The sequence below is a fragment of the Dermacentor variabilis genome, chromosome 7 (genome assembly GCF_050947875.1).
Source record: "Dermacentor variabilis isolate Ectoservices chromosome 7, ASM5094787v1, whole genome shotgun sequence".
Taxonomy (NCBI): Eukaryota; Metazoa; Arthropoda; class Arachnida; order Ixodida; family Ixodidae; genus Dermacentor; species Dermacentor variabilis.
The window spans coordinates 123,408,348-123,430,041 of NC_134574.1; the positions used below are offsets into that span (position 1 = coordinate 123,408,348).

The 21,694-nt window shown below is 46.5% G+C and overlaps 1 protein-coding gene across 6 annotated transcripts in view; it reads left to right on the forward strand.

Annotated features, from left to right (window-relative positions):
• LOC142587860 (ATP-binding cassette subfamily G member 4-like) overlaps positions 1-21,694 on the forward strand; it is an 87,084-nt gene that overhangs the window by 12,573 nt on the left and 52,817 nt on the right. The window contains exon 1 of one of the 6 annotated variants that reach the window (XM_075699172.1): positions 171-321. The exons of 1 other annotated variant lie outside the window; for it this stretch is intronic. The gene's annotated coding sequence lies outside the window, so the exon portion shown is untranslated. Of the gene's footprint in view, positions 1-170; positions 322-9,185; positions 9,605-14,460; positions 14,608-21,694 lie in introns of those variants that run through there. 4 more of the 6 variants (XM_075699171.1, XM_075699177.1, XM_075699176.1 and 1 more) reach the window with 4 other exon arrangements.

Sequence of the window (21,694 nt, forward strand, 5' to 3'; positions counted from 1 at the left end):
TCGCGTAAGCTAGCGATAATGTCAGTCATCGTCTCCTTTCCTTGTGACTTGTCCCTCCAACACTTTCTCTTGCATGGCGAGTCCCGTCAGGCCGTTGCAAGATTACAGCACGTGCACGAGGAGATAGGCGCTCTTTGTCGCTGCTAGCTCCGAATTCTGGCACTCCTACCATTGGCAGAAACAGACGCCTTTCAAGCATGTCTTGACTTGATGGCTCGCATAGGAGATGTCGGAGAGGGCTTCGCATGCATTCGCATTAGTTTGAACGGCGGTCTCTCGCGAGGGTGCACGAAGAAGCGGACCAGGGAACAAAGAGCTCATGTAAGTAACTGCCCACATTACAAGTTATGTCAGCCAGCCTACCCTGCAGGGGGTAAATGGGGAGTTGTTAGCGTTCTGTCACTAATAACAACATGGTGCTCATTGAGACGAAGCCTCGAGATTTCAGAACAACGCTTCCCCACGATTCTTTTGCGATGCCTTGGAAGCCTTAATACAAAAAATTTCAGTTTCAATTTCAGGATCACTTTTGACTGCTAGAAAGAATTACGACCGTTTGCAATCGACAAGTGGCATTTTGCAACAGAAACTTCATACATAAATTATAAAATGGACGATGGTACAGTAATTAACTCGCCCGCGCTAAAGTGTGCGCCTTCAGAAGCAGTGCTATGAACCTGTCGCAGGAAAAAACCCGCAAACGAGAGGCAAAAAAGAAATAACAGAGAGAACTATTTTGCCCAAATGACAGATTATGATGATCATCCCACTAGGTTCTTCAATCGTGGAGTTTGTAGAGTGTGCCGTGACTGATAAGACGAGCTGAGCTCTATTGTCAAATTCATGCATTGTCTTTGGAATCTTTTTATCGCAGACAGCTATTCTGAAGCTGTTGGTGTTGCACGGGACTGACAATACGGATAGTACTGATAATACATGCTGATAACACTCTACCAAAATTCGCTGCCATAATGTGTGCATGTGCCACCTGCATAGAGCATCAGCAGTACATGAATTTGTTTAAATGTTTGTTTCTGCTTCAAACTACTTAGCGGGTTATCATAATAACCTTCTTGAAGCTCGCTTGATTGAAACTCCTTTATTATTTCTAAACGTTAGAAAGCACAGAAACCCTGGACATGCGACTAGAGATTTTTAGCCGAGGCTAGAACACGTCAGAGCTTGAAGCTCGCTTATCATGGTAAATTCATCGTATGGCAAAACCTCCACTCGTTTAGCATTTAATTTTGACCATGGGAACTTTTTTCCTACATTTCAAGAAAACATTAACGCGTAGGAAATGAAAATTAGTCATTGTGAACGTTGAGTGTTACTTGTTCACTAGTCATGTTCCACCTACAAATCCAACAGTACGTGGAACATTCTCGCAATTCTTTTTTTCCATTGATCTGCACGGAGCTGCGTTTGAGATAAACGAAGAAGCGTGTGGGATGGAGCTGTAGATGTCTGCAAGGGACGTATAGGAAGCTGCGTTCTGTACAAAAGTAAAACAATTTTAAGGCCAAGTTTCTCTGGCGTGCTGTTTAAGACAAGACCTCTCTAGTGTATACCTTAATATCATTGTAAACTCAGGGACAAACATACAACATATAAGAAGTCTCTTGATTTCTTAAGCGATATAAATTGCTTAATGGAAATGCAGCAAAAGTGGGAACGTGTAGCTGCTAACTATAACTGTTGCACTACAACTGCTAATGTATTGCCGACACTATAGAGATACGTTGCTACGCTAGCACGGAACAAAGCTGAAAGAAAATTAACGATGAGCAGTTGCGACAGCAGGTTTCCTCGACGAATCAGAGTCTAACTGTTAGATAGTCTAACAAGACGAACACGTCTGCACTAGATTATTCTTATCACAAACAGCGTCCCGCTTGATAAGCTTTATGTCTTCTCTTTAAATATCAGAGCTTCCGTATCGTATTTCGAGTGAGTTTGCCTCCGTGACTTTCTCATGAACTAAACAAACATCTCTGTCCTAATCATAAACCAGATCGTACACGCACAAAACAAGCGCCAGTTTTAATGCACAGGTCTGCCGCCTATTAGAAACAGGTTATCCTAGCGTAGCAATGGCCATTGTAGCTGTACGCCTAAAGAAGTCGATTTCGAGGGGGACGGACGTTATTATATAAAGCAGTCATAGCAAGAAAAGAGTAGTGGCCATTCCTTACATTCATTCAGTAACGCACAGGCTTTAAAAAGTTGCAAATAGATATGCCGTTAATGTTCTTTTTAATGCTCCCAATAAGCTAGATAAGACATGCGCTGCCTTGCAGAGGAAAAAGGAGCAGGTTAAAGGTAAACATATATTTGTCCAGGGAAACACATTAAGAACAATAATTTTACTGACTTTCGTATGAGTATGGTATGTAAAGTGCCCTTTAGCTGTGGCCATTTCTACGTAGTGCAAACGGCGTGGTGTATCAATCAGAGGCTAATGGAATATAAAAGCTCGTTAACCGGTGGATCGCCTTCTAATCTTTCCTTACATTTCCAAGACTGTCAAGATTGTAACTACACGCCTGAGTTAGATGAATGCGCGATATTGTACAGGCATAGGAATGGAGATACGCGTCTTATGGTCGAGGCATGGCATATCAATAGTGGTGGAAGTGCGTGCGTGAGTCAGCCTTCGATTACCATACATAAGGAAGAGATGAAATGCGTTAACAGTTACCGCTCACGTGGAGCGGCACGTGTACCCGATTTATACGTGGTGCTACCATTCCAGAGCATGCGCAGATGAGTTTTGTGTCTCCTTTCTTTTTTTCGCCTAAGTGATTCCTCCAGTTGATAGTCGGCGTTCGTGTTGTCCACTTGTGCCCGTGTCCGCACGCCTCACCCCTTCTTTGCAGTATGAATCCTTACCAACTAGCTCGACTTTCTGTTGTTCTAAACATGCCTGCACTACATTAACTTTAGCACAAACAATGGCACACTTGTTGCGCCTGGCATTTCTTATATATATAGCCGCCATATCGTACTTGGGATGAGTGCATCTGCCTTACTCGCTAACGAACACCTCAAGGTGTTTGTACTAAACTGACATTACCTCGAACGATGACTGACTTGGTAATCTTTCGATATTGAAATATTTCACCAGTCGCATTGTAATTTAGGCGAGTTCACTAACTATGCAGATATTTGTTTTCGTACCTGCGACGCATTTCCCTATGAAGCTGTGATAAATGGCTTAAGCAATGAATCTTCAGCAATATCTCTGAAGCAAGGTGAAGCCACAGGAGGGAATTCCGTACCGAAACAACTGTCCCCCCGTGTTTCCGGCATTGCAGACTTCCAAGCTACTCGATGAGTCCTGCGAGAACCCGCGACATGGTGGTGCTTGCATCCACAAAAAGGTTGATGGTTTTATTTTATGTCTGTGCTTAGGCATCATAATACTGTGTAAACCAGCCAAACGAGCAAACGAATGCGGATTACTTCCCTGGGAACCGATATAGTTTTTTTAATACACTATAATATCAGACAGACGACACACCAACACCGCCAATTTACTTCACTGAAACGCTACAACATTACAGACATAGCAGAAGACGCTTCCCCCACCCCGCCATCCCAACAGCAGTATTCGTTTTTCGGTGCCTTTGCCCTACACCATGGCACACAATAACCCCTCATGCTGTCCCTTCTGTTGACGAGCAAAGCCCGCAGCATATCACTGCACCTGGGAGTATCCACTCCCTTCGAGCTGCCCCCCTCTCCTTGACCCTCATCGCCTTCGTTGGACACTGCGCCTGTCTACTCAGACCCACCGGAGCAGCGACGGCTAATTCAGCGGGAATGCGGAGTGTCGCGAGCCAATGGGGCCCTGTACTACGAGGCAAATGCCCCACTTAATACAAATAAAAGCCCTCTCTCTCTCGCTCTTTACACAGCGTGTCACAATGACTAATTATATCCTCATCATCATCAGGCGAGAAATGGGACGACAAACCTTCGTGATCAAGCAAGAAATTGACGGGTGACAGAGGGCCCACGCCGTATACCGGGATAAAGCACGCAAATAGGAAATTTCGCTTAAAAAAGAGAGAGGCAGTTTCGTTGTAGCGGCTGTTAAACTTCCTTGTTTCTTAGTTTAGCGTGTTTTTTGTATGACTTTATTCAAGGTGTGAGCACGTTACCCAGACAACATTTCCTTCTTTCATCTATCTCTTCGTCATCTCGCTCATGCTCGAGAAAGGATTTCCTCTACCTTACTATTCAGTGCACGTAGGCGAAACTAAATGATGTTCGCAACCACAGCTGTTGGACAAAGCCGACCGACGGCAGTATTTATTACCCTTCCGGCGTAGTCGTATACGGGAAGCCTCGCTCGCGCTTGGCGCATTTGGAAACGGAGTTGTTCATAACGCCCCACGCTCCGCCATTCGTCGATCCCAAGGCGCAACTTCGCTTCAGAAACGTTGTGGAAAAAACCAACAGGTGCGTACCCGCCTTTTTAAGTCATATTCTGCCACGTACATATCGCGGTTCATATGGCGAGAGCTGTTGTGAGCGAGCGCTCGAGATGACGTGGTGAGCAACGGCAGCTGCACGCAAGTCCGCGTAGACATCGGGGCCGGGCGTTGACATCCCGAGCCTGGAACGCAGCCGGAGCCTGGAATCTTGTTGAGAACGATATTGCGGTCCAGCTGGACGAGCCAGATGTCCGGCATTTCGATGTAGCATTCCCGGACACCCCAAAATCGCGGGACGTCTGCCCGACCACGTGAGGCCACGTCACTCGCCTTGGTAGAGTCGGTGCGACGACGCTGGCACGGCTGGGCTCGGTCGTCCGGTGTCACCAATTTGTGGGAAGCGGCGCAGAGAGCTAGCCGCCGTAGCCACGGTTTATTTAAGCTGGCCAGTCATGGTGCCGCGGGATGTCGGGAGCGGCCAACACCGCGGCCACTCAGGTCGAGCGCATCTAGCGTGTGATGATGATGATGATGATGATGATGATGATGATGATGATGATGATGATGATGATGATGATGATGATGATGATGATGATGATGACCTTGAGTATGGCGCATACCCACTCACGGGGATTGACCAAGGGTCGGGTAGACTTTGCTTATGCGTTCAGGTAATGAATTTAAAAATCCATAATTTTGTTGCATCAATTGAAGCGAGGAAAGTTCAAAACGGTTCAGTACACTCTCATTCAATCAAGAGAATATATATATATATATATATATATATCAATGAGCCAATAAAGGAGGAATGAAAGAATACTACGGTCAACAATGAAATCGGTTTCATTCAATAATGAATTTTTCTAAGGCGATGCATACATTCCCATGTGAGTGCCCAAGCACAGACGCTCCGAAAGACAGCAGTACAGGATTGTTCAATGGTAGGCATGTTCTCTTCTCACGCCACCTGCACGCGAGCCCTCTTCCTCTTCGCCAAGTTTGGAGGCAATAGTCGCGACGCTACAAAAGCACGCTTTTGGCTTGAAACACGGCGTCGACCGTTGTGAAATCGCAGTATAAGGGCACGCGCGAGGTTCTTAATCTGCATTTTATCCCTGTCTCCTAAAGTGATCTCATTGTGGTTTCTAAAATGAGATCAAGTTTATAATAGGGCACATCAAGTGCGGCAAAAGCTCAGTTACAGGGTCTAAGGTGCACAAAACAGAAGCACCCCTTTCGTGAGTTTGCAGTAATAAAGTATTCTATCGAAATTCCCACTGTCCCATACCGAGGGCTCCAAGTCGATGTCAAAGATATTCGTTGAAGAGCGCAACGTTCCCAATGCCACAGAGTCAGTTCCGCCTCCCCCAGTGACTCTTGTTGGCGTAAAAGAGGTTCGTTGAAGAGGAGCACCTAGTTGCAAATACCGCATACTCGCTGGCGTTGGGCCAAACGTTGGCTTTTGAGCACACGACCATGGTGACCCACTCACCAAGATTACGGGAAAAGATAGATAGATAGATAGATAGATAGATAGATAGATAGATAGATAGATAGACAGACAGACAGACAGACAGACAGACAGACAGACAGACAGACAGACAGACAGACAGACAGACAGACAGACAGACAGAGAGATAGATAGATAGATAGATAGATAGATAGATAGATAGATAGATAGATAGATAGATAGATAGATAGATAGATAGATAGATAGATAGATAGATAGATAGATAGATAGATAGATAGATAGATAGATAGATAGATAGATAGATAGATAGATAGATAGATAGATAGATAGATAGTGATGAATATGTGTCAGGAGACGGTGGAGCGTCGAGACGCCTGCCAGTCCTCCGTTCCTGGCTGTTCTTGATTAAACTGATTTTTTGTAGCAGGAAAGCTAAGGGAGTCATGATTAGCCTTTGACATTTTAGGTTATTTTAAATACTTGCCCCCACGACCCAATTCTTGTCCACTTCCCCACAGTGATTATGTGTCACAGTTCTCCATGTCGTCATCATCATCACCATTCCACTTTATGAAGAAACTCCTATGTATGTAATATGCAGAATGGAGTGCAAAACTTGACCTGTTCGGAGAGCCACGGGAGAACATGGCCCATGGCGGCTACTCGCGAGCTGACCACAGTGCTGACCACAGCTGACCATGTTTAGCGGTACCTGTTAATAGCCACCAATGGCTTGACGCATCGTAAGACGAAATTTAGGCATCCTACCTTTGCTCCGTCTTGCCGTGTAGTTCCTTTTATCTTAAGTATGTGTCCGTGATGAGAGACCCGCTTACGCTGCGTGTAACTATGTATTTATCATACACCAGCTAAAATGATGCGCTCAGGTGGAGCACTTCCGAGACGGCGCTGCAAAGGTAAATGAGCCTGTAGCTATAGAAACACCCGTCCTGCTTCCTTCACTGAGCTATGCCGTAACATCTGCGCTCCGCACACTAATTTGGGCGTTGTTTTGCGCGCTACAAATACACTGAGAGGAGCGCAGCCTGCGCCTGTATTTGGGAAGCTACTGCAGGCGATGCTGTGGCGGACGAAGTCGGCGTTGTGCGCATCGCCAAAAAAAAAGCGTACCCTTGAGAAGGTGGTGTATCCTCCTTGTAACCGCGCTGATGTTGCAGGAAACGAGTGTGCAATCCTTGGAATCACTAAAGTTTGCGTTTCTTCTGTCTTTCATTGTGTCCGACGGGCTTCCCGAATGGCTCAGCAAGAGGAATTTGCGTAGCTAATCGAATAGCAGACGTGAGATTTCTTTGCCAGCTGCGGTGGATCCTTCCAGAAACACGGGGTGTGTGTTTTCCCACACTTACGTGGAAAGCCTCTCTTGTCCTTTAGTTCTCGCGAAGTGTTTCCGTTTCAGCGCAACAACACAAGCGCTGCCATTCACGCCGTGTACATGAAACCGATAGTCAGAGAGAAAACCAGTCCTCGGGTTCGTGTAAATGCTAGCGGGTCGGGCACGGTCAGTGTTAAACAAGCGCGCCTTCGTATCAAGAATCTCTCTTTCCTCAGCCCGGCCCATAACACATTTTCTCCGCTGGCGTGCCACTGCACCAAATTACCAGGCCCGGTGAACGCACTTTCTGACACGGCTCAAGGATCAAGAACCCCATACTGAGGAGCCCCCCAAGCTACATTCTCGTCGCAACCTCCTCCCCACCTCCAGCTCCCTGCCCCCGCTGTGAGCTTGGTGTACCCACTGGAAGTTGCCCGAACCGGTTATGATTGGCCAGCCACGCCATGCAGTCAGCTGCTCTGCCGCACATTTGGGCAGACGCGTTTTCTCTGCACCTTTGGGGCATCTTGATCTTGGCTCTGCGTTACCTGAAGGGGGCCGGCCAAGCCCTGGGGTGGCAGCCTTCTTATACCTACATTTGATGCTGACCTTCAAACGCTGCAGCAGGACGAAAAGGATGTGTGCAAGGATGTGACGGGCAGGCACTGGCCAAGTGTTTTATTTCCGGAATTAACACAACACAGAAGGCCCTCAACCTCTGAGTGTCAAATTATATGGGCCTTACCTCCTCCTTATAACGACGTAGTGTGAATTGTAACTGGCCCGAACAGCGATTGCTATCGAATGCGTTGCATCTGCATCTTCTTACAATGCCGTGTCAGAGAGTTACCCTACTACATCTATAAAGCAAAGCTTTCCTTGCCCCTTTTCCGTGTCACGGCGTTCGCCTTCATTTCCTCGATGGATATATATATATATATATATAATATGCGCGCGCGTGTGTGTGTGTGTGTGTGTGTGTGTGTGTGTGCGTGCGTGTGTGTGTGTGTGTGTGTGTGTGTGTGTGTGTGTGTGTGTGTGTGTGTGTGTGTGTGTGTGTGTGTGTGTGTGTGTGTGTGTGTGTGTGTGTGTGTGTGTGTGCGGACAGATATAGGCAACTCAGGCCCACTGGGTTTGTGTCCGAATAGATAATTTGCTGCTGGCTGCTGTGCATGTTCCGGAACAGACAATTTCGCCCATGGATATGGGCCACTGGCCATGCGCCCGTTCTTCACTAATCCGCAAGAATGGCTGAGCTATTGTGATACAAAGGGTACGATGCAAGTATTTAGATGTGCGGTTTACTTCTCTGTGCATGCACGTGTCGTGAACATTCTTTCCTCGACAAGCATCATAAGCCGCCTTCGTCCTCGTCACAGAGAGCTGGCAGCTACATGCGACGCCGCTATTGCTGCTACCTTGCCAACGCAAACAAACTTCGTGTCATATAGATTCCGACCCGGCTTCGGACCTCTGAAATCTTTCTTTTTATTAGTTTTCCACGCTTCTTATTCCTATTAACTTTTATCGGGATGTCAACCACGCAGCTGTTCATGTTATAGGCAAGAAGAATAATACCGCATAGTGCCGGAAAATTGAGGCATGTGATTCAATTATAGCACAATCAACTGTCCGAAAAAAAAAAGTTCGGGTTCCTTTCTTCCACGAGCATGGAGCCTACGGAACAAAAAAAAATAAGAGAGAAAATACGACCGACTGTCACTCCGTTTGATGAAAAAGTACGCAAACGCTCGGCCGCCAGCGACGGGTCTCTCTCCACTCGGCCGCATTTCTGCATCTCTTTGTTATCTCTTTTTGTTAATCTCCCTTCGTTGGCCTATCGCGCTTTCCTCCTCCCTCCTCCCGTCCAGTCTCTCCGTTGCCCGTTTGTCTCGTGCTGCCAAGGCAACGCTCTCGGCACTTGCCCTCCGCCCGCACTCAAGGATAACTGTACGCATGCCTTCCTCGCGCACACTCTCGCTTTGTCGCTGCATCCCCCTTCCCTCCAACCGCCCAGCGCACGACCCGAAGGACGCTGTTGTGCACGAGACGCGAGCCGCATTCGACGCGTGAGACCAGGCGGCGATCGCGTAGCACACACCACCGCGGGCGCCTGTGGCGCGCAGTTGCGAAAAAAATCGTTTACGGCGACTTCCCGTCTCCTCCGGGATATCGCCCGTCTATCGCTGCGCTCGCTGTCACTTTCTCTAGAGCTCCCCTTGTGAGATACCGCCGATGTGAGCACTACAGCTTTGTGGAGGGAGCCTTTGAGGCCTGTTGTGTGTTCGCGTCCCAGTGTATACATCTCGTCTCTTATCGGCCCGCACCCGAGGAACAAGAGGCACGAGGATTTTCACGGTCAGTGTAACCTCCTTTTTTTTTTTTCTTGTCCTCCCATTTTTCTTTTCTTCGACAATGTGCACTTTAGCGCAGTGTGGCACAACGCACGGCCGTAGTGGTTTCGCTGGTCGCAAGGTGTTCCAGCGAGTCTGGTCTTCGACTAAGCGTGTGTACTGGGCTTCTTTGCTTCAGTAAACTCATCGGCGGCGACGTGATTATGTCAGAAGTGATAGTCGGCGTTGTTTTTCCCTCGAACTAATGCAATGTAAGAACGCTTCTAACACGCGATAGCTCAACAAAGCGCCGCGAAATGTCGCCACCATCACTGCTTTTCCTGTGTATACAACTCTCTGTATTGGGGTTAGAGTAAACACTCACGCTGACCCGGGGGAGGGGGGAGGGGGTAGTGCAGTGGTGGCCAAATAACAGGACACATGACAGAGGACACACGTTATTTACGTGTTTAATACCTTCTATTGCCTGTGTTTTTTTCTCTGAGATATCTTTCTTTTTGTAACGTTTTATGGTCATATGATATTCGACACGCGGGTCACCTAGCACCAATCACCAGGCAGGGCTTGAACCCTCCCATCCGTCTCAACCTTTGCTCAACTATTCATTAGATGTCTCCTCACAAAGTGGTGCATCGTTTTCCCCTACGTTCTGTTGACCACCGTATTAAGATGCGCGCCCTAAGGGGAAGCCCTTCCTTGACTTTGTCAAGATAACGTGTGTCCCGGTGCGAACGTGCCCTAGAATTTTACGAAATTCTCTTGGGTGCCTTGGCGTCCGTAACGAACTTTAGTGCCACGCCAGCGGGTGCGCTACCTACGCGAAGACAATGAATGGGAGACGCCACATGCAAATACGCAATCACAACTTATACCGGAAATCAACAAAGTACAGGCAAGAAATGTGACACAAACAGTTCACAGGGGGGAAAAAAAGCACCTGATGTGACATAACAGGACACGGTGCCCGAAGAAACAATGTGAGACTTTAGCAGATGTCTCGCGGGTTAAACTTAGTCCGTTATCCCATGTCGTGCGGCGATGTCAGTTCACCAGTGGAGTCTCTTGATGCTGTGGCTCCGTTGTGGGTGTAGCGGCTTGGTCGCTCCTAATTAATTATCGCCGGCGGCGGAAGCAGCGACCGGTGGAGTTGGCGATGGCGGTATCTGGCCTCGCGCAGTGCCAAGGGTCGGCTTCGTTACTGTGGGCCTCTTAGCGCCCGCCCGATGCGATGTTGAACGCATCACTCCTCCAACTGTCATCCTCAGACCGGCGGTCATTCGACACCCGGCCGGTCCACGGCGTTTCCTGCTTTCTCCTGTTTCTCCTCCATACGCCCTTCTCCGAATAACCTTTCCTTTAGTCTGTATTTTCTTTCTTTGGTTTGCCTCTCTGGGGACCGTCTTCATAATTCCTTCGTGTGGTCCGACGTCGCTGTCTAGCTGATGTTTTGCGTGGCAGTATTTGGTGTCTTGCAGTGAAGTACTCCAGTCGCGACAACGTCAAGCGTCATCTTCACCAAGTCAAGCATGGGCTTCAAGGCAAGCCCGTTTGTGAATACGAAAATAAGACACTCCTTCTGTTTTGCCACTTGTATTACTCTACTTGGATAATAGCGGTCTGCCGAAGTGAGCCGATGTAATCTCTTGGATACGCCATCTCTAGGGCGCTACTAGTTTGTACCTCGTCCAACGCAAACACAAACTACAACCTTGGCAATCTTGCCCTTGTTCTACCGCTGTTAGTTTTGATCATGGTATTTCGGTGGCTTTTCTTACAGTGAGCGCAAAGACGTGCAAGATTTTCAGACAGCCACGCTTTTCCAATAATCTCCTGGCATGTTTTAATTCTTTATCCAGCTGGTTGTTGATGCATCTACTGGTCTTATATTTCCTTCCGACGCCCGTTTGGCCGCCATCATCATCATCGTCATCACCATTCTCTATGAGCACTTGCTGCTGTGACGGTAAATATTTCTAAGCTGGAGACGTCTGTTTCGACAGCCCGTCGCCTTCCGGCACGCTGATGAAAGTCGAGAGGACGAGCGAAGTTCCAACAAGTTGGTATACTATAAAGGCGCACGGCTGTACTACTGCGAGGGCATCGTTGCGCAGTTCCTTACAAGGCAGCACCGACGTCCTCCGCCAGAACATCTGGCTTTCGAGTCATGTGAGGTCGCAGAATACGATCCTTCTGGAGCGGCGGCCGCCGCCAGAGATCCCGCTGTCGCTGGCGCGTCACAACCGCGCCTTGACTTGGTCGATGCTGTCGCAAGGCTGGAGGCACACACGCCTGGAGCAGCCCGGTGCGCCTTCGGACAAAAGCTTCAATGTTTTCAAGAAGCGATGAAAAGACAGCGCACTGAATACGCGGACAAGAAATCCCGAAGGCGATGACACATGCGCACCGCTGCCGTCGTCTTCTGCGGCTGAATCACCGAAGCTTTTGTTCCGGAACTGTCCATTGCCACTAACCAGTCGCCTTCGGTAATAGCACGTGCAGGGTCGAGATTGGTTAGAATTTTCTTTCACCATGAATTCCAGCCTAAGATGTATATTGTGAATAGCGGTCCTTGTTCATTTTCGGCGTTTCTTTGCGTTGATGTCGTTGTTGTTCGCGAACACGAAAGCGTACTAAGAAGCCCGCATTTCAGCCTGACGCAGCGCGAACGCATGCATGCTTTGGAGTAGTTCCAGACTCCTCCGCCAGGCTGCGAAGGTGACCAAAGAGACGCAGCCGAGAGCGCCAACAACACAGACGAGTGTGGCTAGCACCGTTTTCATCTCGTTAAAGTATAGGATGGACACCGCCTTAAATACGTTCAGTCTCCGCGTCCACTCTTTCGCGCAAGAAAGGCTCGCAGGGAGTGACGCCACACGGGTCAGGCTGGTGTATTCAAGGGTTCGACGGAGAAGCGTCAGGCCCAGGAAAAGTTTAAGGCGGCAATTGTAAATCTTCTCACCTACCAATCCAACGATGAACTTTATGTTTCGATGCATGCACTGGAACCTTGGGCCGCATCCACAAAGTTTTCCGCGCGTAAGCGCTCTTTACCGTTGGCATGTCATCTTCACCGGTCATTTGTCCAGCGTCGGGATCGGCTGAAATTTTTTCTTATGAAACAATTCCATCGTAAGAGCTTCTTTTTCTAAATACAGGTCCTTGTTTAGAAAGCCAAATGATGTTCCCGCGTCGGCACGAAAACGTGAAATTCGTCCTTGTGTTGGTCAGCGACAAGATTTTGTAAATTTCTGTGTCAGTTTAGGTTGCTTTCCCGTGGAAACCGGAACCGACCTTCAAGAATCTTAGATGTGGGTGCTTCGCGCCGCTTCGCGCCGCTTTGGGTCGACTCGGTTCCCTGAAGGAATGCGGGGCAGTGGTCTTCTCCTTAAAGCGACTCGGGAGGTGCCAGTGTGGCGAACAAAGAGGGAGTAGAACCGAGTGCGCACCAAAGTTGCCGGCACCGAGTCAAGATAAGCCTAGTGGTACGTGACTGGCACGAGGTGAGACCGACAGCAGCCAGCACGTCGGTGTTTATCAGCCTCCTGGCGCATAAACGTGATAGTGATCTGTGCTATAAGCAACGTTTCGCTTAGCACAACGGGAACGACATATTAGTGGCCGTGACATAGTTGAAAAGAAATCTTCGCCGTTTTCTACGAAGTGATGCCGGATGCCTTTTTCTTTAGTGTGTTGTACGTTTATTTTTCTCTTTTTCATGCGAAGCAGTTGAGGATGTAGCAAATTGATACATCTCTCTCATGTAGCCATGTTTTTACAGGCAGTGCACTCGTTTAAGGTTTGAAAAACAAATGTACTGCAGGTTTTACAGGCATCGTTATCACAGTCTTCATAGAACGTCCTGTCCTAGATATTGAGCGTAGAACGACCTGTACACGGGCACAGATGACAGCCGTCCACGACATTTTTGAGCACTTTCTTTCTCTCTCACACACACAGCACGTATGCACTCTAATGAAAATCGCAAGGATCCAAAGTATTTCACCTGCGTGCGCTGTAAAAGATAGGCTGTTGTTCAATGGCATTTTTTCCCGGCAGAATTGGCTGCCTACCATTGCCTGTAAAAAATACGGACGCCCGTAATTTCACTCCTCATCACTGCAATAGTGCACCGTCACATTTACAGTAATTTCCCGTAAACAAATACAAATGTGTGCAGTTTTGCTTCCATGGAAACGAAAGAAATACGCTGTCCGACTTACACCAACTTCCTTTAAAAAATACGCACGTATATAATTTCCTTCCTCGGCACCACAATAACGTGGTGTAAAATTTGGTGCGATTTCAGCAGTTTTCCTGTAAATTCTAGAATGGCACTTTTCGATAGAAATGAGCCTTCTACATTTATTATTCACTGTTACCGGGCTATCCAGATTACTGTGAGCTCTACTGTCATTGCTACAGAGTATTTCTGTTTTACTATTTGCTAGTTACTTAACAACTATGCAGTTCATCTAAAGCAAGAAAAGTTGACGCGACCCTCAAAAGGATGGTTGCCAATTAAAGCAAAGTGACAGCTGATTCCCACATAAAAGTATGATAACCCTTATTTAAAGTGTGTTAGAAGTCACTGTAACTCAAGAATGAAGATGTGAAGCAGTTTAAACGAATATACGATGCAAATGGTTCATAAAATATCGGCCAAGTCTAATTCTCAAGTGTTAGGCTGCAGGGCACCAAAAAAAGAAATCTGACATGTCTGATCGGCAAACAGACTTCGCCTACATATTTAGAACAATAGATAACGTGTCTTCCAATGCACCGAAGCCACCTATTACAAAAATTCTTAAGCTTATTGCTTTTTGTTGGCACTAATTTTACGTTTTAAGACCCTAAAGTGGACACAAGAAGAAATGTAGACAGCAACCTGGGTACGCACACCTTACAAGCAAACTGCAATGACAGCATGAACAGGCCCGACGTTCTGGAACACTGACGGAAGCCGATGGCACGAGCAAAATGCTTGCATAATCTACTTTCCAATATGAGGTACATGGTAGTAAATAATTCGTTTATTGAAAAAAAAATTATTTGCTGGTGCTGTTGAAGAAAAAAAGGCATTTTAGTTTGTATTGCTCATATTCGTAACGTCCATGCTGGACACTGGCAGGATGCTTGCGCTGTAGGAATAGAATATGAACATAAGTTATAAGTTCTCGAGCATAAATTTATTTTTGCGCAGCGCGCTATTACTACGTGTCAGTTCACTTTAATTTTGACACTCAAAGAAAGCTGCTTGATGTAGAAGAAATGCATCATAACAAAATGTACTGTTGTGCTTCTATGATCCGGTGCTCGAGGTCTTGCAGGTTTTGTTTCCCGGTGTTTTTGGAGTTGATATTGTGTGCTGTCTTGATTTGACCCCAAGTAGTGCTCTGAACGAAAGTAAACCAATTATAAGATAACCTTGAATCCTGCGGTTCTGAATTCGCGAAATAAGCTCTAATGTAGTAAAATTAGAGCTATCGCAAAATAATCCCGATGAAAGAGAAAAATGCGCATGAAGGACACCACACTTCACCGGTAAAAGCAGACAGCTGGTGCTGCGAACAATGCACTAACCTCTTTTTTGATACACATTGTTACGCAGGACTCTTGGTTAAGCAACAGTGAGGGACCTAGTTTACTTGTCATTGATAAACAGAAATTGGGGTTTCTGATATGACTAACAATATTATGTAGTCAAGAGTTCGACGAAATTTCGTCTGGCGAGGTAACATGATGATGAAGGAATTGCGAAACGTCTCTGTGTTATTTTCACCTTGACTTGGTCAGTGACCGCAATTTCTTCATCGACTAACAATATTGCTAGTGCCCTTCAGGTACATATTTTCTTTTTTTTTTTTTGAATTCATGTACGAATCTTTGGGTGTAACCCTTTTTATCATTATTTCGCAAACTCGATCAGACATATGCAAGTTTGAGAAACTGCATTCATCTAATTCGTTCCTGAGAATACGGAGAATATGACACGGCAATGCCGCATGAGCCACAATTTGGCGAGTGCACGAAGCAGAAGTACCAGAGACTTTTATAGAAGCTGCTCTCGTTAGAAATGACGAGCAGATTCCACAAGTGTGTCTGCTTGAAGCTCGCAAGTTCTCACGATGTTCCCCTGCGTGGTATGAACGACACACACAAGCATTCATGGATGCATCCCGCAAGTTATACACAGGGTTACATAAAGCGAAGAGACGGGAGATAGCACCCATGCTGCGGCCGATCCAGTCACTGCTCCACGTGGTTTAGCGCAAGATTACAAAAAAAGAACGCAACGCAATACGCTTGCGCTACTCCATGCGAGCCGTAAGTAGAGCAATAGAAAAACGTATGCGCGCTGTGCGAGCCCAGCGACATTTACTTCAGTCATTGCCCTCTAACCCATTTGCTGCGTCCTTTCATTCTTTCTCTTCAGACAGTGCGCGTACGCGTACCGTTAGAGTGCCACAATATTTACAGCAGAAAATGCGTAAAAACAGTGGGCACCTTATACAGTGTAGCTACCCTGTTGCGTAATTATTACTAGACCTGCATAAAGAAAAACTGAACTTGGATATAACTTTCACAGTATTTAGAAGACGCACATGGCTGTCTGACACGCAAACACAAATGTGCGCTCTCTAAGGGCTAATTTTATAGAATGCGCGTCGTATGTTCGGAATGTGTCCTGCAGTCAACCTCATTCAGGCATATTTGCTCGAATCTGATACAAGAGAGCATGCTGCGCGGTGTGGTTATAATGCCGAACTTGAAACCTAAATCCATATCTTCCATTTCACCATTTATGGCTAATCTATGTATGTAATTTCTAAATGTGCCATGCCTGAACTAAGATGTCACTAAGGAATGGACGTGATCAGCCACCTCATCGACCCTAACTGCCGTTCGCAATAACTTGCCTGACTCTGAACTTACTGCGCCTGAATGAAACGTCAATGATATCAATAAGTAATGATTCACCTGGTAAATTACTTTGAAAGCTGCACTACGTAAATTAATCAGAATATCGCACGTATTAGCTACATTTAAAGCTTCCTCTTTATAAGAATAATGATTCTGTGCTAGTAGTATTGTTTTATTAGTGTCTAGGCGTTCACACAACGGTGAGCCTTTCTTGGCTAACTCGTATTAGCAGGGTTCGTAATTATGCTAATCGCAAGCTAGTTTACTTCCGCCGGACTTTTTCAAGGGCGCCATCATCTTTTCAACTCGTCTTATATAAATACTGTTACGGTCGGAGCACGTGCGTTGTTGAACGAACATCTTGCTAATCAATAAGAGACAGCATAAAACGGTAGCGCATGTTTTCTTCTGTCAAATAATTTTTGATTATTTAACGTATCTTCGATGAAACTCAATTTGTACTCTCCTAACATCTCTCTGAGGAGGAAAATATTCCGTTTATTATTATTGCCCAAGATTTTTGATAATCTACTTGTGAGAAGTGAAATCCTTATTCAGCCAAATTATGCATCATATAGTACTGATCAGTTACAGAAAGTTACGTTCCTTTTATCTCACTAAATTGCTCATTCATCCCGAAGACAGCTAATCAACAGACCCGCATGCCCATCTCCGCCTCCGTCATTCTTAATGCTTACGCATTTAGAAATTGTGCCATTACGAATTAATTTATGTAATGACAACTTATATACATCTACTTTTATTTCACCGCACCCCCATCTAAGGCCTTCGGACATTAAAGAGCTTTAGCATGTCCGGTATTCCGCTAAACGCAGGCACATGTGGCGGAATACCGGATTAACGGGTGAGCGTAGGTGTAAATGTGGGCGCCCTGCACGATGCAGCCACCTGATGGCGCGCAATTCAACCTGACAAACACAGAGCTATTACGGCACGCAGTAACCGAGAGTATTTTACTTCGCTACTGGTGTAAATATTCGGTACCCTCACTTTTGTTCCTCCGCCCATCCGGCAAAACGTGCAGTCCTCCTGCGTTAAACGGAATGCCGGAAGCACTAAGGTCTTCATTGAATGCATTAAGACAAAATACAGACGATCCTCCGAAAGCAGCTGCATGGAGCGGTAAAATTGAAAAGGAAAGAAAATGAGACGGTAAACAGAAGACGAGAGATTGCTGATCGCAGAAAGATATCGAGGCGCTCTTGTGGTGAACTCGTAGAAACAGTGTGACCGAGGAATGAATGTGCAATGGCAACTGATGTGCTGCCAATTGAAATTATTCGAAGTTTTCAACCACATAGAAACGTTTTCGATAGCCTCACTCATTATTAAGGCCGGGTACTTTTTAATGCGGAAGCATCAAGTGCAAATCCATCGTAGTCGGGGCGTGACCGAACAGAGTAAAAACACGCCAAAAAATACTCGGATTAACGTCACATTTCTCAGAGAGGCTCCTGTAAACAAAATGAATTAATGGCTTTCAAACGAAAATGTTATACGTTTCTGTCTGGCTGGAAATAGCACCCAGCCAGACAGAACCGTATAAAGACGAGCGCGCTTCATCGACACAACTGCGGCTGCACGCTTCTGGCTGACTAACGGTGTGCCCAGTGCATGCGTCATTAGGCTCGTGACTGCGCAGCCAATAGGGAGGAGGTTACACCACGTCTTGCGTGTACAAAATGAGCACGCTGCCTCCTACGCGTCGCTTGCTCTTCGAACTTCATCGGTGCTGTGTCTACTGCGATGGACTCTCAACGCCGTGTCACGAGTGCATAAAATGAGCCTGCCTGGGGCCAATATATACAAAAACACCCACACACACACGCCGAATAAGCAGAAAGGACTACAATGCTTTCGCATTCCCACACGTAAGCAGTCGTAAGTGTATCTGCCGAATTTTTTTTTTATGTAGTATCAGTGTCATGGCAGCCACTTCGCGATGTCCCCGTGCAAATGGAGCACCACTTTGTATTTTTTATTTTTATCTGCTTCCGCGGTCAAGGTCGATCCCTTATTTTTTCTCGCCGTTATCGTGATTAGATTAAACGCTTTATCTCTGTTAGATGATACGGCTTCAAGTGCACGTGTCCTTGTCTGCGTATCCGTTTGTCCTTTGTGTGTGAGAGTGTTCGGCCCTATGTGTGGCCGTGTACACCCGAACGGGAGTGAAAAACTCATGAATCGCGTAACATTCGGTTCCTGCCGTGCTGGTATCCTCGTACGCGCTCCTACTGTCAAAGCTTGCCATAAGCCTATGCCATCGTGGTAGCTGTGAGTGATTTGCTCAAAGAAGTGCTATATTCAAGGACATCGTAAGTGCTTCTCACTTCAAATTAACCATAAAGTCGCAGAGCCTTAAAGTATAATACCGTGTTCTTTCATTCGGGATAGGAGGGGCCAAAGTTTGGCTTCGTTTGAAGTCGGAGCGGCTAACTTTCAAGCGCTTCATACGTCGACTGGGCGGTCGCGTCGTACGAACCATGCCCCTGCTCTCCCCTTAACCTGAATAGCGTTTTTCGTAAAAGGGTCCCAATTTTTGAAGGGTCGTACTTGAAGCACAAAGCTGACATTTTCTTTGCTGTACTTTTCAAGGCACTGAAATGAATAAGCAGAACAGTGTCCTGCCTGTCCTGCCATCATTTTTTGTCTTCTACCGGGGCATTATACATTTTTCACCTCATGCGTTGGACATATCTCGGATATCTTGAAGTGTTCTTTCTTCCATTCGAAAGAGTGCTGGTCATTCCTGCTATACATATTTTCTTTTTCTCTTCTGTATGCGCATTCGATCGTTGTTCTGACTCCCAATGTCATGAGCGTTTTATAGCTCGCAACGCAATTCCCCGAGAGACGCCCTCCCGCCTACACGTTTACATGCACGTGGGTGTAACTGATATGTTTGTGCGCGTGTGGCGGGAGGGGCGGCAGAGAAACTGCGTCACGCGTTTCCTTGTTGACCGAGGAGCTGAAACTACTAAATCTCACCTAAGGGGCAGTGCATTCATGCAGGCAAATGTTAAGTTTATCATATATATATATAGTCGAAGCTTATTCAGAGAGCCCTGCCAACCTCTGCTGACTCGAGGCTGCTGCATCTGATGCCCTGCCGAATGCAGAAACCGAGAAAACATAATGCCATGTCCCGGTGTATAGGATCGAAACTTGGTCCCCCAGCATAGCAGCCCGATGCTCCAGCCCTTACTTCATAATCGCGCACTTGCACGACATGTGTAGACGTGGGATAGCTAGCTCTTCGAGGGGATGGCCATGCACGCCTACGTGCGTGGGAGACCACGTTCCTTAGTTACCATTAAGTGGCAGACGCAGTAGTGTGAAACGGCCGAAAATCAGTGAACCTTACCGCGCTGCCTCTCGCGCCACGCTCCTTCAGTGTGCACCGCTGCTCAATACTGTTCTCTCGGCAAACGCGAAACGCCGCCTTCGTCCTCGTGGCGTTACTTCGTAAACGTTTCGCACTACACATTCGCATGAACAACATTGCTTCATATTAAAAGTTGTGACCTCTGCGGCACACTTACAAAAACGCTGAATGAGGATAAACGTCGCGTAGGATGGTATTATAGAGACACTTCCGTAGGCACCGAACTGTTTTGCCACCTAATTGCCGCTTCACAAATATATATATATATATATATATATATATATATATATATATATATATATATATATATATATATATATATATATAATATTCACTTCCTTTGGGCGTGCCGCTATACACTGATGCAAAAAAAAAAACGGTTTCGCGTGCGAAGGTAAGCGATGGTATCAACCTTGAATGGTGGCACGCATATTTATGCTGCCAAGGAGAGAAAAAGAGAAGTCTATATTTAGCGTAGGGTTTCTCATGTCTCTCTATGCGCTAGCATAAGGTTGCAGGCATAAAATTCCTGCAACAATACCTTGTGTAGTATATTGTTTTTGCCAAACTACCACTCACAATCATGGAAAGGTTTTAGCAATAGCATGCTCACTTGGGCGCAGCAGCATCTTTATTTTCGTTGACAAGTGTACAGCGGTTATTATTATTATTATTATTAGTAGTAGTAGTAGTAGTAGCAGTAGTAGTAGTAGTATTGATGAAAACACGTATGCAATGGACACAGAGAAAATGGGGAGGGAGCAGGCCGGCAACTACCCGCACAAAGGGCACAACGTCTTCAAAATCTTTAGGAAGGCGGACCTGGGAGCAGATATCGAAGATCTAGGTAGAACGGAAATAGATAGCGAATAAGAAGAGCGCGATTAACTACCAATACTAAAGTAAACGCAGCATTACTTTTTTTCAAGAAAGAGATTTGTGCCTCACAAGGAAAAAGAAAGAAGCCCCGCAAACCGGAAAGCCAAGTTAAATTCTTGTAGCGAATGTATAAGCAGGCTATGACGAGCCTCCTCGCGTCGAGAGGCACAGCCATTCGGGTACAGGACAACCTTCGAGCGGCGTAAACAGCAGCCCAAATATAGACCATTGTCTATTGAGCAAGCGACCTGATCTGCGTAAGGAAAACAGGACACCCTAATATTAGGTTCTCAGGTGTCTCGCCGCAACCTCAAGACGCATAAGACGGACCCGCCCAGACGTCCTCGTCGGTATTAACGTTCACTCATTGGGACAGAGCCAACCCCTTAACTTGAGAAACGGGGCTCTAGCACGACAGGGGGGGGGGGGGGGGGCAAGCCTCGATCGCGAACCCCTGGTGCGAGGCGACTGTTTTGCTTGCTGCAAGCTTGTCTGGAAGCTACGCTGCTTGCAACCTCTCTGTGTGAGCTCAAGATGATCCTCCCCATCCGATACGGTCGCACAGATTACTGTGCTCAACTGAGCCAGATTATTCCTTACGACGATCATAATTGCCAACTATACCGAATTTAATGTAAAGTTTACAGATTTGGGGACTAGATTTTTTTTACGACGTTGCGAACGCTGCGACCATATTTACGAAGAACAAACTCTGTTTTGAGAAAACGTTTTGATCACTGATCTGCGAACGTTCCATCGGAGGGACCGTGATGGCGAAAGGGCGCTGCTTGGGTGCCTGCGTTCGGGCCAGTTTATACAAGTTCCTGAAGCACGATAAAGCTGGAACAGCAAAGTCAGTTAAAGAGACGCTTTGATCCGAACACAATT